The 15,250-nt window shown below is 42.1% G+C and overlaps 1 protein-coding gene across 14 annotated transcripts in view; it reads right to left on the bottom strand.

Moving 5' to 3' along the window:
* znf644 (zinc finger protein 644) overlaps positions 1 to 13,779 on the bottom strand; it is a 70,265-nt gene extending 56,486 nt beyond the window's left edge. For 3 of the 14 annotated variants that reach the window (XM_062978025.1, XM_062978024.1, XM_062978019.1), the window contains exons 1-2: positions 13,629 to 13,778; positions 7,758 to 7,815 (exon numbers count right to left, since the gene is read on the bottom strand). The gene's annotated coding sequence lies outside the window, so the exon portion shown is untranslated. Of the gene's footprint in view, positions 1 to 7,757; positions 7,816 to 9,339; positions 9,475 to 13,366; positions 13,478 to 13,611 lie in introns of those variants that run through there. The other 11 variants (XM_062978030.1, XM_062978023.1, XM_062978029.1 and 8 more) reach the window with 8 other exon arrangements.
* Between the last annotated feature and the right edge of the window lie 1,471 nt (positions 13,780 to 15,250).

Genomic DNA, 15,250 nt, shown 5'->3' with positions numbered 1-15,250 from the left:
CTGTAACCTTTCCAGGAGCAGCAGCAGAACACCATTCCCTCCTGCCAAATGTCAAAGATGCATTTCCACATCACACAATAAAGTGTTCCATTATTACACTTTCTTCTTTAATACTGGCAACAGCCAAAGGATTATTACTACAATTTATTATTACTACTTGAAAATCAGAAGGCAGAGAGCACAGAGAGAAATATAAAGACACAAGTTGTTTGCAAAGGAATGAAATTATAGGTAGGAAGGTAACTACGTAGTAGGTTTTTGAGAATGAGATTTTTCTGTTTGCTGGGATTATTATTATCATTAATTATGATTGTTATTATTATTAAAGTATTTTTGAAGGAGAAAAGGGGAGGAGAAAAATAATAATAATAATAATAATAATAAAACTTTATTTATACCCCGCCACCATCTCCCCAATGGGGACTCGGGGCGGCTTACATGGGGCCATGCCCAAGACAATACAATATAACCATAACATAATACAATTAAATAATACATTACATAAAATAAACAGTACAACATAAGATCGAAACAGCAATATAACAAGAGCGGGCCGCATGAACACTACATTTAAAAACTAGATTAAAAATTAAAACTCTGGGTGAGAAAGGGATCAGAATAAAAACCTCGAGGGACGGGACATCAGATAGTGAACCAGTCTAGAGGATAAATATTGGGGGGGAGTAGCATAGAACATTTACTCTCCGAAAGCACACCGGAAGAGCCATGTTTTTAAATCTTTCCTGAATGCTAAAGGGTGACTCAAGGCTCTCAGAGCCACTCAAACATTTTTAAAGAAAAGTACACCAAGAGACAAGAGATGCTCTTTCTTTTTCCCAAGTCCCCAAACACACGCGTGCACCCCATCCATCCTGCACTTTCACAACTCCCAATCCCACTAAATAAAATAATCAAGAAAATAAAGGAAAATAAAAAGATTTAATGCTAGAGAGAGGCCAAGCCAAGCCAAAAAAATAAAGCTGAGAGCGAGCAGCAAGGCAATTGGACTGAACACCTCTCTAGAGTCAGGATGCCACTGAGAGCAATGGAGGCGCCTGCCCCATTAAATAGACACAGCTTGCGTAAGACACAACACAAAGGTCTTCTATTCTGATTGGCCCAACAGGCAGGGCTCACAGGGAAACCCAGTGCGAGCACGCAGAAGACTCTTCACACACTGCGTGATGCTGATTAAGAGAGGAGGAGACGTGACTGGCTGCCGCGTGGCCCATTTCGGCTGAAAAAACATGGCGGCTAAACCCTTACCATTACAGCCAGCTGAACAAAACAGATTGGCTGAAGGGAACTGACCAAATCAAATTCGTGCACAAGCCTACCACATACTGCTCAAACTCCCAAGATCCAACTCCATTCTTCATTTTCTAAACTTTTCATACAAAAGGAGATCATATTTGTCACAGCATATTAAATAAGACTGAAAGATCAAAATATAGATATGTATTGAGCAAATAAATACCACCTAGTGCTTCAATGTCAAGGTGAATCATTTACTTAGCATAAGAAGACTGAATTGCTACTATCCTGAGCTCTCATTCCTCATTCACAAACATTGCTGCAAGAAGTTAGCTTTCTGTTTCAGATTAACGACAATTTAGTGCTACATTCAGTTTAACAGTTCCCATTCATTTGAATGGAAAAGGTGAAATGACACACATCCTTTTGACTGCCAATAATTAATAGAAAATGAAAAGGAGGCACGGAAAACATTAGTATTTACACTGATACTATGACTTCAAAAATTAAATAATAGGTAAATAAACCTGTCAACTGTTTAAATTTATTAACTTACTTATTTGAATTTTATGCCACCTTTATAAAGAATTCCTAAAATACAAGATTAAATCTCAGTTGCAACTCATGAAATAACAACACATTGCTAGAAAATATGAACAATCTAGCTGTCTTCCAACAACAGCCAAACAGGTGGCGACACCCATGGTGCATTTATACCAGGCATTCTCAAACTGCGGCCTTCCAGCTGTTTTGGCCTCCACCTGAAAATGCCAGATCTAAACTGTGGAATTAAGGGAGTTTAACACCACTTGAACTGCCATAGTTCAATGCTATGGAATCCTAGGAATTGTAATTTGGTGAAGCAACAGCACTCTTTGGCAGAGAAAGTTAAAGGCCTTGTAAAACTACAGCTCCCATGATCCCCTTGCAATCAGTCATGGCAGTTAAACTGGTATCACATTGCATTAATTCTACAGTTTAGATACATTTCTAAAATTCACTTCCAGTATTCATCTACCTACTGCATTCACTCCTGTTAAACACAGATAATCCAGCTCCAACATATCTATACCACCACTATCCCATGCTTAATTATGATAGCAGCTGCTCTCTTCAAAGCAGGCTCCTGTTCTCACAATAGCTTCTCAAGGATGAAGAATGGAGACACTTCAAGAACAGCTATTGTCACATCAGATGCATACTATCTATGCTAAAAGAAAGGCCAAGCTGGATGTGCAATAGCAAAAGCCAAAGAATCTTCTTTTGCTTTCTGCACCAAACAACATAACTTGAAAGGCAATAACTACGTTGTCCTACAACAAAAATGAGCTCTCAACTCATTCCGGCAATCAGAGGCTATAATCTTGCTTATGATGTATACTGAAATTAGTTATATCAGTGTAAATCATTTTTGACTAGGATACGGTGGTGGTGGAACAGCAAAAATCATTGTTATGCCTCCCAGCAGCAACCACTATCAATCCCTACCCTTCATTGCTACACTTCACCCCCTTTTACATCTGCTGCTGTGCTTCCAGCATTGCTAGGCCAAGAAACACTCTCTCATTAAGAGGACAAAATGGGATCTTATTGTTTGAGAAGCAAAAACATGGATCTCTGTGTACAAGGATCTATCATGTGTTTGTATCAATAAGTTGCCTCTGAAATTTTCCTGTATTTTAAGGTAAAAACTCTGCATTTTAGAAATCAGCAATGAGAACAAATGCTGTCATCATCATTTTCAATAGTAGCCAAATCATTTGATATCTTCCAACTCCCAGGCCAATCAGAGACTTCCACGATGGATGGAAAAGGTGGGGGCTAGCGTCCTCTGTGTCCACGTGTAAGATCTCCATAAAAAACCCCTCCCTAGTGTGACACCTCAGGGCAGCGTGAGCACTGGGAATCAGGCACGAAGGCCAATAAACAATCTAATATCTTTATTAAGGAAAATAAGGAGACAACTAAAAATAAGCAGAGTATTTAGTCCAACAGTAGACCTTCCAGGAAAGGTCAAATATAGTCCAGTAATATGAAAGTAGATGTCCAGTATTAGAGTTCAAAGTTTAAAATCCAATAACCGAAACACACTCAAACCTTTAGGCTGTTTGAGTGGGGATTAAGGCAGGAGCTTTCAAGAGTTCCAGGGCTCGAATCCGAGGCTAGGATGCAAGGTAAGGCAAAGTTAGTTGTGGTAAAGCTGAATCACTGTCCAGGCTTGGCAGGGAGACGAAGACGCAACGCCGTCTACTCGAGAGTAGTGCGCTGCAGAACTAGAGTCGATGTGAATTCCTCAACTGACAAGTTGAACACCGCAAAATCTATTTGGTGCTGAGAACTTTTATGGGACTTTGCTCTCCTCCTCAGCCAGGTGTCTGAGCTCTTTCCCAAGGGAAAATGACCAAAGTCAACAACTTTGCCAGATGCAGTCCTCCCTGAAAACTCTCAAGGGAACCAGCTTAATTAACGCTTCCTTTCTCCGCTAAACGAGCGCTCCTTCTCGAAATCTGCTTTTCCGCGTGCGAAGCCTCCCAAAACAATCAGCGGTCAAAACTAACATTCTCTGGAGAACCGGGCTGAGAGCTAAGGCCCTTTCTTATGAACTGTGGGCTAGAACTGTCCACAGTGGGCACCTGGAAAGGGACGGAATCAAGCAGAAATGGCAGAAACCCCATCTCTTCTTCGGTCTGCTCTATGATAGTGACGGGGTCATGACTCGGGGGTCTCTGAGACACTACACCTAGCCCTGGCGAGCCATTCTGGGGCTAGGTTACCGAGCGGAGCGGGTGGTGCGCCGCGCTAGGAAACAAGCCGCCTGCATTGAGGGAGAGAGGGTGAAGTTCTGGCTGTAGAGAGAGTGAGACAGAGGGGTTTGGGTCTGGTAAGGGTTGGCTTTTGTTGCTGGTTCGATATTGTGTGTATTTTTTGGGTAATAAATAATGCATTGGCTTGGGGCTTGTGGGATCTGGCAAAGAGTCCTTGCTTGAAAAGAGGCATTAGGCAATTTATAGTTTTCAAAGGACGTGGGCACTCCTGCCAAGGCATTGCTTTCCTCACGCTCCGTTTCTATTCCCAAGCCCTCTGCCTCTGTTTGATTTCAGCAATCACAAGATCAGCCATTGTTTTGATTCCCTAAAGGGTCCAAGGAAATTTATAGTTTCCAAAGGACGTTGGCATTCCTGCCAAGGCATTGCTTGGCGTCCGCTCCGTTTCTAGTCCCAAGACCTCTGCCTCTGTTTGATTTCTGCAATCTCAAGATCAGCCATTGTTTTGATTCCCTAAAGGGTCCAAGGAAATTTATAGTTTCCAAAGGACGTTGGCATTCCTGCCAAGGCATTGCTTGGCATGTGCTGCGTTTCTAATCCAAAGTCCTCAGCCAGAGTTTCATTTTTGTAATCACAAGGTCAGCCAGTGGCACCATTGATCAAAACGTTCAAAGGCAATTTATAGTTTCCAAAGGACAGTGGCACTCCTGCCAAGGCATTGCTTGCCGTGTGCTGCATTTCTAATCCAAAGTCTACACAAGTAGAAGAGGGACTTTTACAGTGATAAGAACCCAATTGAACAGGAAATAAGACTTTCAAACCAGGAACAGGTTTCTTCAAATATTGAAAAATAGTGTATTATAGAAAGTTATGAAAATTCGCCAAAATCATAGGAGAGAGTAAACGTTCTGCAATTTGTTGAGTTAAGAGTGTTGAATGTGATCTCCCATTGTACCAAATTTGATGAGGATAGCTCAAGAAATGAGGGCGGGAGAGCCCTGTAAAAGTCCCCCCCTGGTTTCCTTTTTTTTTTTGGCGATTGCGCATGCGCGTCCGCCATTTTAGAAACATTAAGAATCATTATGAATTTTCAGAAATATCCGAAATTTTTGGGTGAAAAATTCGGAAATACTTTTTATATCGAAGCGCCGGCACCCCCTACTTTAGAAACGAGAATTGAAACATTTTTTCCATCGATTGGACAAGCCTACTAGATACTACCACCAAAAAAATTATGATCAGTATTACTGACAATAGAAATTGAACAGAAAGCTAAGTAAGTCTGAAAGACAGTAATCTCAAAAACTGAGGCATTTACCATTTAGAAATAGAAAACAAGTACAAGCTTGCTTACAGCCTGTAACCAGATTAAATTTAGCACCTGAGCAACTCAAAAACAGATACAAAGTTATTCAAAGTTTAGAGACATGTTTGGCAACCTTCAATTTCCTGAGATAAGCCTATACAGCCTAACATTTCCTAGAATAATATACTATAAAGCAGTTTGTTATAGACAGTGCGATTTCAATCAAATGCAATTTACTACATTTTAATCAGCCAAATATTTTAAACCAGCTTGAACAGTAAGCTTTAGGGTGAACTAGTTAAGTGCTCAGCACCTGAGACAGCATTACATTTCAAAGCCTCAGGACAGATTGAGAGAAGCAGTTATGAACATGATAAAAAACTTACGTATGTGCATCAGGACAGATCCACTCAAACGGTGGTTCCTGGACCTGTGTCTGTCCCCAAATCATTAGCGGCTGGTCCCCGGGGAATTTCCAGAAAAGAACAAAACACTTGTGGACAATGGTGGCACAAATACTATGCCAGCCCTTGACAGACAGAGGAGAAAAAACTGGTCCCCTGCATCATATAGCTTAGGAAGCATTGCTTTGGAGGATCTCTGACCTTGAGGGAATGCTTTTTGAAAAATGCAGGGTATGTTGTAACGAAAACCAGTAAACATCCCTATGCAACTAAAAAACGGCAACAACACAGCTGAGCTGCTTTGATGACACCAAGGATGTATAGATTTGTTAAATATACTATGATTCCTTTTGGCTTACAACACAATTACATGCAACCATCAGGACAATTAGCAGAATCTACATTGTCCCTGTTAGCCCTCAAGGGCTACTGGCTCTACAAGGCCTGAAGGATCTTTCTCTTCCTGGAGTTGAAGAAGAGACCTGAGACGCACCTTCAGAAGACATGCTTGTATTATAGGTGGCCAAATTCTGGAATCGTAGGAGGATTATAAGCCTAACCTTTGGAGTACAGCACATGATTTCAGCAGAAAAACAGAAACAGAAAAAAACAATATACTGGGGAACTCGAGCAATAGTATATTATACTGATCCAACTGTTGACTTCCCATAGACAACTGCTTGGGCAATTGTAGGAAGGTAATTCTGGACTAGAACAGGAAAGTAGTCTGATCTATGACAAGTGCTCAGTTCTCAAAGCTGTCAGCTACTACTAAATTCCCGTTTCTAGGAAAAATGATAGGGTGTTTTGGTATCTGGTTGTGTGTAAAGAAAAAAAGGGATGCCCTGTGGAACATTTTAGAGCAATACTTTCTTCCTCTCCATACCTTTTAGCCCAGGAATGGTCAAACTTCGGCCCTCCAGGTGTTTTGGACTTCAACTCCCACAATTCCTGACAGCCAGAAGTCCAAAACACCTGGAGGGCTGAAGTTTGCCCATACTTGGGCTAGCCTTTACTCAGAAATGTGGAGAATGCTGAGCATGTTCTTATGAATTTCACTAAGCAAAAATTCACTAAGCCAGTCTCATCTATTAACCTCAACTTTATCTTTATCCTACTGAATTCAACTTATTTTTAAATTAATAACTTTTGGGTGTTTGCTTCATCAAAAGAAATCCGGTTAAGTAATTTAGATTGAGGGAGCTACTGGCTCAAGCCGCTCTAGTCTGAATCTAACAGCCACTACAATACCTTTTGCAAAGTTACTCCGTCCCTTGGACCTCTCAGACTCCTTGATTTGCAAACTAAATAAGCAACTCAAGAAAAAACAGATGTGGAGATGACTCACACAACAAAGAATGACTTAATTCCTTATTCTAGTAGCCAAACAATCCATCTAAATTTATTGAATTTAATCCATAACCATTAGTTTGACAAAAATAATCAATATAGAAAATGTTTTCTGTAATTATAAATAAGGTGTAGTAATGGATCATGAACACACCTTCTGATGACTTAATTATGGCTAATGTTTATAAAGAAGAATTAATTGCTTTGGAGTCATTATTAAATGCACCCCTAAAATACATCTCATTTTACAAAAAAAGAAGGGTGCATTCGTATTATTTTTGCTTTGTAAAAGAATCAAAATTCAGAGAACTGGCCGAAACTATGATATTATAGACTCATATTCTAATTTTTTTTCACTTTATACTTCCAATTTGCTCCTTATATACCCGCATAGGTGAAGGTGAAAGATGTGAAGAGACCAGGAGAAGAAATAAAATCTCCCACATCTCAAACTGTGTTGAGCCACTAATACAAGTTCTACTTATGTGAAAACTCTGTCCCACTTAACATCTCTTATATTGTTTCCCTATAAGAAAAACACTGACTTGTTTGGGAGGAAATAACAAATGATACACACACAAACACATATACAGACACTCAAGAGTATCTTGTTCTGTTCAAATAATCTCTTCCATACTGTTTTCAAAACAGGCATAATACAGACTGGTGACCCCTTACCTATTCTATAGCAGCGAAATTCTTCCATTAGAATTTTTTCACATCATGAATCATTCATCTAAAAAAAAAAGGAATTCCAAGCATTAGTTGGCCCACATAAACATAAAATGAAATGGTCTTATGAAAGTAAAAAAAAAAGCATAGCGAAAGCCTGTTTATATTAAGGTTATATTATATTTTATTACAGTCCTTCTCTTAAAACACTAGTAAATTAAGGGGTAAATAAACAGCAAAAAGCGTGTTTGTGCATGTGATCCAAAAACATGAGCACATATTGTGAAAGCATTCATCTCTACACAGTCCAAAGAACTTTATGTTCTTGGTGCTATGCACTTTTACTACTGATCAGCAGTTGGCCCTCCACATTCATGGATTCTGCATCCATGGATTCAACAATCCACGGTTTGTAAATACATATACCAAAAAAAAAATCCCTAAAGTAAAATATGAGTTTGCCATTTTATACATGAGGCCACCAATTTACTACATCACTGCCTATAATGTGACTTGAGGAACCAAACCCCAGTGAATATCATGAGCTTACTGCATAACTTCTCAGCAATAATTTCAGAAACTCCAAAGTCTGCACCAGGCCTGTCTTAGTGTGCATCTACGCGTACACTGACAAATTAAAGCAGTTGGACAGCACCGCCAGGGCTCAATGCTATGGAATCATGGAAGCTGTAGTTATAATACAACTTTATTTAGAGCATGAATCCACTTTAAATCCAGTTTCTGCCTCCTATGGAATTCTGGGCTAGAGTGAAGAAGGAGGCCAGGAAGACATCACTCCACCATGTCACCTATGTCATCAGAGGGAGCCCCTCCCCCGCCCAAGGACTAACTACCACTCTGGACTAGAGTGAAGAAGGGGGCCAGGAAGACATCATTCCACCATGTCGCCTAAGTCATCAGAGGGAGCCCCTCCTGTGCCCAAGGACTAATTGCCACCGTGGGCCAGAGTGAAGAAGGGGGCCAAGAAGACATCACTCCACCATGTCTCCTGAGTCAATATAACAATATAATAATATATAATACTCATATTATGATATACTAATAATACAATGTATTGTATATACATATGCAGTAGAGTCTCACTTATCCAACATAAATGGGCCGGCGTAGAACGCTGGATAAGTGAATATGTTAGATAATAAGGAGGGATTAAGGAAAAACCTATTAAACATCAAATTAGGTTATGACTGTACAAATTAAGCACCAAAACATCATGTAATACAACAAATTTGACAGAAAAAGTACTTCACTACACATTAATGCTATGTAGTAATTACTGTATTTACGAATTTAACACCAAAATATCACAATGCATTGAAAACACTGACTACAAAAATGCGTTGGATAATCCAGAATGTTGGATAAGTGAGACTCTACTGTAATATTACAATATAATGTTATAGGAGCCCCTAGTGGCACAGTGTGTTAAAGCGCTAAGCTACTGAACTTGCTGACCGAAAGGTCGCAGGTTCGAATCCGGGGAGCAGAGTGAGAGCCTGCTGTTAGCTCCAGCTTCTGCCAACCTAGCAGTTCGAAAACATGCAAATGTGAATAGATAAATAGGTACCGCTCCGGTGGGAAGGTAACGCCGCTCCATGCAATCATGCCAGCCACATGACCTTGGAGGTGTCTAAGGACAACGCCGGCTCTTCGGCTTAGAAATAGAGATGAGCATCAACCCCGAGTCGGACACGATATTGTGCTATGTTAATAATATCATATATTGTACGTAAATATAACTTGTAAGCCGCCCTGAGTCCCCTTCGGGGTGAGAAGCGCGGGATATAAATGTTGCTTAATAAATAAACAAATTGTTTAGTGAGTGAGGGCCAGGACCTGTCTGGATAAGAAGTGTAAAGGCCCCTTCCTAAACTACAAGCCCCAGAATTCTGCAGGAGGCAGAAACTGGATTATATATTAAATATACTATAACTTATGATATAATACAATATATTATGTAATACTAATATTATAATATACTGGTAGTGTAGTACAGTAGAGTCTCACTTATCCAACATAAACGGGCCGGCAGAACGCTGGATAAGCAAATATGTTGGATAATAAGGAGAGATTAAGGAAAAGCCTATTAAACATCAAATTAGGTTATGATTTTACAAATTAAGCACCAAAACATCATGTTATACAACAAATTTGACAGAAAAAGTAGTTCAATACGCAGTAATGCTATGTAGTAATTACTGTATTTACGAATTTAACACCAAAATATCACGATGTTTTGAAAACATTGACTACAAAAATGCGTTGGATAATCCAGAATGTTGGATAAGCCAGTGTTGGATAAGTGAGACTCCACTGTATATATATATTGCGGAATAATAATATAGTATACTATAATAATATAATAATAGAGTTGTTGTGCATTTTTCAGGCTGTATAGCCATGCTCCAGAAGCATTCTCTCCTGATGTTTCGCCCACATCTATGGAGGCATCCATAGAGGTTGTGAGGTACAACCTCTGAAGATGCCTCCATCGATGTGGGTGAAACGTCAGGAAAAAATTATTCTGGAATGTGGCCATACAGCCCGGAAAATGCACAACAACCCAATGATTCCGGCCATGAAAGCCTTTGACAGCACAATATAATAATTATACATACATACATACATAAACTTTATTATGGTCCATAGACCCACAGCTGTTAAGTGAATAACATACAAGATTTTACAAAACAGTCAAACTGGGGAAATTGCTAAACAAACACAAACTACACAATGTCAGGTAAAACCCTGATTGGAGATATTATATATACATATAATATTAATATTATAATGTAATGCAATGTAATACTACTAACAATAATGCAAGGTAATAGTATATAATATTGTAATATAATAATACTAATATATTAAATATAACACCTGCTCTAGTGTGATAAGGTCCTTACAAGGCCTTCTCTGCCAAAGAGAGCAGGTGCCTCACCAAACTTCAAACCCCAGGATTCTATGGCACTGAGCCATGGCGGTTAAAATGGTGTCAACCCGCATTCATTCTATGGTGTAGATCCACTCTTATTGTCTAGAATGGAAGATCATACATATTAAAAGCAAAAGGCCTGAGAATAAGACTGGGCGTAAATTACAATGGATGGGTCAAAAGTGATGCAGAAGAGCAAATGACCAGGTACAAGGCCGAGCAGCCCAACAGAATCCAAAATGCTCCAGATGGGTGACTGGGAGCACTTCCACGCAGCCATATAACTCAGAATATCAAGGCAGAAAATCCCACAAGACCTGCTTTGAACTGGGTTATCCGAGTCTACACTGACATATATTCCAGTTCAAAGCAGGTAATGTGGGATTTCATTCAGCTGTGTGGAAGGGGGTCTGGGATAGTGACAGCTTGACTGTGAAACGGTTCAATGTACATTAGGCATGGGCAAACTTCGGCCGTTCAGGTATTTTTTTGGACTCTAATTCCCACAATTCCTAACAGCCTACCAGCCATAACGAATTATTTATTTATTCATTTATTTCATTATATACTGCTTTTCTCAACCCTTGGGGGGACTCAACAAGGTTCACAACAAAGTAAATGGCAAAACTCAATGTCTAACAAAATATAAAATACAACACATAACTAAAATAGCATATAACAATACGTCAAAACCAGTTAACTATAAAACATCTTGCTGAGTTCCACAGCCGAGGTGCCACCACCGAGAAGGCCCTGTCTCTCATCCCCACCAGTAACGTCTGGGAGGGTGGTGGGACCAAGAGCAGGACCTTCTCAGCCGATCTTAATGCTCTAGCTGGCTCATAAAGGGAGATACATTTTGATACGTAAGCTGGACCGGAACCGTTTAGGGATTTATAGGCTAAAGCCAGCACTTTGAATTGTTCTCTGTAGCAAACCAGCAGCCAGTGGAGTTGGCTCAGCAGGGGGGTTTTATGCTCCCTGTGAGTTGCTCCAGATAGAAATCTGGCTGTCATTGGGACTACTTGAAGCTTCCAAACAGTCTTCAAAGGCAACCCTATGTGGAGCACGTTGCAGTAGCCTATTTGAGATGTACTGAGAGCGTAGACTACCGTGGCCAAGTCTGATTTCCCAAGGTATGGGTGTAACTGGCGCACAAGTTTTCATTTAAGCAGAGACTGGATGGCCATCTGTCGGGGGTGCTTTTAATGTGATTTTCCTGCTTCTTGGCAGTGGGTTGAACTGGCCTCTTCCAACTCTATGATTCTATGACTGTGCAAAAGCTCCCCTGGCCACCGCCAAAACCTGGGGTTCCAGGCTCAGCGATGAGTCCAGGATCACTTCCAAGCTGCGAACTTGTGTCTTCAGAGGGAGTGTAACACCATCCAACACAGACTGTAACCCTATACCAGTGGTTCTCAACCTGTGGGTCTCTAGGTGTTTTGGTCTACAACTCCCAGAAATCCCGGCCAGTTTACCAGCTGTTGGGATTTCTGGGAGTTGAAGGCCAAAACATCTGGGGACCCATAGGTTGAGAACCACTGGCCTATATCCTATTTGGCCTTTCTACTGACCAGGAGTACCTCTGTCTTGTCTGGATTAAATTTCAAAAGACCAGGTACAAGGCTGAGCAGCCCAACAGAACCCAAAATGATCCAGATGGGCGACTGGGGACCCTTCCACACAGCCATATAACCCTGAATATCAAGGCAAAAAATCCCACAATATCTGCTTTAAACTGGGTTATCTGAGTCCACACTGCCATATATTCCAGTACAAAGAAGATAACATGGGATTTGATTCAGCTGTGTGGAAGGGAGCCTGGAATAGTGACAGCTCAGCTTTGGGATGGTTCAATCTACATCAGGCATGGAAAAACTTGGGCCTGCCAGGTGTTTGGGACTACAACTCCCACAATTCCTAACGGCTGTTAGGAATTGTGGAAGTTGTTGTCCAAAACACCCAGTGGGCCCAAGTTTGCCCATGCCTGATGTACACAATATTAGTCAAAGCACTGCATACAGCCTCTTCCACGTAGCTGAATAAAATTGCATATTATCTGCTTTGAACTGGAATATATGCTAGTGTGGACTCAGATAATCCAGTTCAAAGCAGATATTGTGGGATTTTGCCTTGATATTCTGGGTTATAAGGCTGTGTGGATGGGCCCACAATGATCCTCTCTCTATGAGGGGTATACTGAAAACATAAATGTGATCCCCAGGCTCTGTCTATGAGGAGTATAGTGAAAACATAAATGAATTTAATGTTTAGACTTGGGAACCACCTCCATGGGAAAATACAGGTATTTCAATAGCAAATGCCGAAAGGCGATAGACTCCTGGCCCCAGGGATTTGGAGCAAACTGTACTTGGACGAGGGAGCTCAACTAGCGAACCAAAGCCACCTCTGGCTGGCATCTGGGGAGTGGGTGCTCCCCTCAAGCCCAAGCTGACCTGGAGCCCTCCGCGGCCCTGCACTGCCTGCGCCGCTTGATATGACCGAACAAAAACCCTCCTTAGAGCCACAGCAGCGGCTTCTCTTTGTGCCCGGCCCAGCCTCGGAGGCCGGTGGCGGCGCTCACTCCCTTCCCTCAGCTCCCCTTCCCTTCCCCGCTCAGCCTGGACGACGCTCCCCCATCCGGGCTTTGGCCACTCACCCAGAACTGAGGCGGCGGCCGGGCCTGGTGGAGCCCCTTTGCCGCACTAGCGGCGGCCGCCATATTCCCTGACGCGACAGGAGGGAGCAAGCAGCGCCCCCCCTCCTCCTCCCCCCTCCCTTTCACGCTCGCCCGCGCACCCCACGCCAGGCCTTCTTCGGCCCTCCTCGCGCCCCACGCCGCGAGGACGCCTCGCTTAGCCCCCACCCCCTCCCCTTCGAAAAATAAATAAATAACAAAACAACCCTAACGGAAAACTCACGGACTCGCCAAGGCGTGCGTCACACAGAGGAGGGGGGAGATGCGTTGAGCGTCATGACGACATCACGCCAGCTTTCCGTCCGGGTCCCCTCTCTTTTCAAGCGCTCGCCTGAACGTCTCCTCCACCCTTTTCGCCGCCCACTGCGCCTGCGCGGAGCCTTCCCCTTCGCTCTTCGCCAGCTGCTGACTAGAGGTCGTGCCCTAACGGTCAGAGGGCGCCTCTGCACTGGGCCGTGGCTTGGTTGGCCCTGCCTGAACGGCCTTGGCTCCGTGCTATGGAATCCTAGGGGTGGTCATTTGGTGAGCAGACTAAGGGCCCTTCCAGACAAGCTCTATATCAGGCATGGGCAAACTTGGGCCCTCCAGGTGTTTTGGACTTCAACTCCCACAATTCGTAACAGCCTATCTGGAGGGCCCAAATTTGCCCATGCCTGCACTATATCGTAGAATATGAGACCAGGTTTTCTGCTTTAAACTGAATTATTGGCCATAACTGCACCCAATCTCTGGGCAGATATTCCTTTGGAAATAAATGGCAGTCATAAACTTATTGAAAAGGGGGGAAATGATGTCACATTCGTTTGGCAAATGTGAATCTCCATGAACATGTGGAGACCACCTTTTGAAAACAACCAGTCAAGAAAAGTGCAACCCTGTTAGAAGTTAACCCTTTGAGCAAGTGATATTCATTGGCATTCATTTAATGGCACACAGGTTACTCAGCTGTTAAACTGAAGAAGCATGTCTTTGAACTGCCAAGGACAAATACATGCCACTACAAAAATAGAGTTGGTTAGCAGAAGATGATTGTTACTTTGAAATTTGTGTGTGTGTGTGTGTGTGTGTGCTGGCAAGACTGTTGAGCGAAAGGTCAGTTGTTTGAATCTGGGGAGTGGGGTGAGCTCCTGTCTGTCAGCTCCAGCTTCCTATGCGGGGACATGAGAGAAGCCTCCCACAGGATGGTAAAACATCCAGGTGTCCCCTGGACAACGTCCTTGCAGACAGCCAATTCTCTCACACCAGTTTCTCAAGTAGCTCCTGACACAAAAAATAAAGTTGAAATTGCCGCTGTCCAAAAGATATACACTCCCTTGAAACCTCTTAGTTTAAAATATGCACTCAAAAAAAAACAAAGTCTTCTTTGAAAAATAACATAACTTGTTTACTCAAACATCTTGTATTAATTCACCATACAGGCACATTTCTTATTAAGGTTCAGTTATAGATAGGATATAGTTCTCTGTGTTTTGAGTACACAGGGTATCATTCTTAATCAATAGTCTATAGTCTTTAGATATAGTTGTACTCACTGAAGTCCCTAAGTCATACTTCTCTACTGAAGTCCCAACAGCAACATGCATCCACCTCCACTGGGGATAGCAAATACTAAGTCTGAACATGCTCAGTACAATCATATGTCTATAACCCCTCCCACATACACATAGAATACCTGTTAGCAAATATAGGTAACAGTTTTTGCCTGACATTAAGTCTAGCCGTGTCAGATTCTGGGGGGTTGGTGCTCATCTCCATTTCTAAGCTGAAGAGCTGGTGTTATCCATAGATATCTCCAAGGTCATGTGGCCAGCATGACTGCATGGAGCGCCATTACCTTCCCGCCGG

Source organism: Anolis carolinensis, chromosome 4 (assembly GCF_035594765.1).
Source record: "Anolis carolinensis isolate JA03-04 chromosome 4, rAnoCar3.1.pri, whole genome shotgun sequence".
NCBI classification, from domain to species: Eukaryota; Metazoa; Chordata; class Lepidosauria; order Squamata; family Dactyloidae; genus Anolis; species Anolis carolinensis.
The sequence above is the reverse complement of the archived record's forward strand: the minus strand, read 5'-3'. Positions and strand labels throughout refer to the sequence as shown.